We start from the raw sequence: 2,500 nt of genomic DNA on the forward strand, positions 1-2,500 counted from the left end.
GGCAGGTTCCCTCGACGACCATCGGCACACGCTGGGCCCTGGTGCGGCAGGTTGCCTCGAGCACCATCGGCACACGCTGGGCCCTGGTGCGGTCGGTTGCCTCGATCACCATCGGCACACGCTGGGCCCTGGTGCGGGCGGTTGCCTCGACCACCATCGGCACACGCTGGGCCCTGGTGCGGCAGCTTGCCTCGAGCACCATCGGCACACGCTCGGCCCTGGTGCGGTCGGTTGCCTCGAGCACCATCGGCACACGCTGGGCCCTGCTGCGGCAGGTTGCCTCGACCACCATCGGCAGCCTCGACCACCATCGGCACACGCTGGGCCCTGGTGCGGGCGCTTGCCTCGACCACCATCGGCACACGCTCCGCCCTGGTGCGGCAGGTTGCCTCGACCACCATCGGCACACGCTGGGCCCTGGTGCGGGCGGTTGCCTCGACCACCATCGGCACACGCTGGGCCCTGGTGCGGGCGGTTGCCTCGACCACCATCGGCACACGCTGGGCCCTGGTGCGGGCGCTTGCCTCGACCACCATCGGCACACGCTGGGCCCTGGTGCGGCAGGTTGCCTCGAGCACCATCGGCACACGCTGGGCGCTGGTGCGGCAGGTTGCCTCGACCACCATCGGCACACGCTGGGCCCTGGTGCGGGCGCTTGCCTCGAGCACCATCGGCACACGCTCGGCCCTGGTGCGGTCGGTTGCCTCGAGCACCATCGGCACACGCTGGGCCCTGGTGCGGCAGGTTGCCTCGACCACCATCGGCACACGCTGGGCCCTGGTGCGGGCGCTTGCCTCGACCACCATCGGCACACGCTCGGCCCTGGTGCGGTCGGTTGCCTCGAGCACCATCGGCACACGCTGGGCCCTGGTGCGGCAGGTTGCCTCGAGCACCATCGGCACACGCTGGGCCCTGGTGCGGGCGGTTGCCTCGACCACCATCGGCACACGCTGGGCCCTGGTGCGGGCGCTTGCCTCGACCACCATCGGCACACGCTGGGCCCTGGTGCGGGCGCTTGCCTCGAGCACCATCGGCAGAGGTTGGGCCCTGGTGCGGCAGGTTGCCTCGAGCACCATCGGCAGACGCTGGGCCCTGGTGCGGCAGGTTGCCTCGAGCACCATCGGCACACGCTGGGCCCTGGTGCGGTCGGTTGCCTCGAGCACCATCGGCACACGCTGGGCGCTGGTGCGGGAACTTGCCTCGACCACCATCGGCACACGCTGGGCCCTGGTGCGGCAGGTTGCCTCGATCACCATCGGCACACGCTGGGCCCTGGTGCGACAGGTTGCCTCGAGCACCATCGGCACACTATCGGCCCTGGTGCGGGCGGTTGCCTCGACCACCATCGGCACACGCTGGGCCCTGGTGCGGGCGCTTGCCTCGAGCACCATCGGCACACGCTGGGCCCTGGTGCGGGCGGTTGCCTCGAGCACCATCGGCACACGCTGGGCCCTGGTGGGTTTAGGCACATCTTCAAATTTCTGCCGTGCCAATGCCATTTTTATGGATTGTAAATTCATACAATGGTCCCCTAAGCCTTCACGTGAAGTTTCGTTGGAAGATGACTCGTTTTCTATTTTTCACGATTTTCGAAACTTTTTGCGGTTCGGGATTTTTTAAAATTTTTTTATAAGGATTTTTGGCCCCAAATTTTGTAGGCATGATCCTTCTATTTTTGTTGGCATGCACAAAAAAATTCAGCTAAAAACTCGAAGTAGAGAAGATTTTGTGACCGTTTGAAAAAAGTGTCCCCATTTCAGACACTTTAACGGCTACTGGTAGCAAACCTGTAAAATCTCAAATGCTCTTTAAGGGGGTGTGAATTCTCAGAGGTTTGATGAGGGATAGGGGGCCAACACAAGGCCAAGTACCAGCACCCATCGCACATCATGTGCGCACACCCCCCCGGCCCCCCTCCCAATCGCCGGAACCCCAATGCCGCCGGTCAGGTTCTCCGGCGGTACTCCGGCGATGCTCCGGCGATGCTGTCCCGAGTGAAAAAAATGCGGCACCAGCACATGCTGGAGCCAAGCATGGGCACCGTGGCTCAAAATCGAACTTCGGCCAAGGCCTCGACCATCAATGGCACATGATGACGCATGGTGATGGCACATGCATCGACCATCATCGGCATAGGCTGCCCTTCGGTACGGGCACTTGCCTCGACCGCCATCGGCACAAGCTGGGCCCTGGTGTGGGTTGTTGCCTCGATCACAATCGGCACATGCTGAGCCTTGGTGCGGGCGGTTGCCTCGAGCACCATCGGCAGACCCTGGGCCCTGGTGCGGCCGGTTGCCCCGATAACCATCGGCACACGCTGGGCCCTGGGGCGGGCGCTTGCCCCCAGCACCATCGGCACACGCTGGGCCCTGGTGCGGGCGCTGCCCCCAGCACCATCGGCACACGCTGGGCCCTGGTACGGGCGGTTGCCCCGAACACCATCGACACAAGCCGGCCCTTGGTGCGGGCTCCTGGCTCGACCACCATCGGCACACGCTGG

The sequence above is a fragment of the Durio zibethinus genome, unplaced genomic scaffold (genome assembly GCF_047325235.1).
Source record: "Durio zibethinus cultivar Kanyao isolate XHJ-2024 unplaced genomic scaffold, ASM4732523v1 HiC_scaffold_392, whole genome shotgun sequence".
In the NCBI taxonomy this organism is placed as follows: Eukaryota; Viridiplantae; Streptophyta; class Magnoliopsida; order Malvales; family Malvaceae; genus Durio; species Durio zibethinus.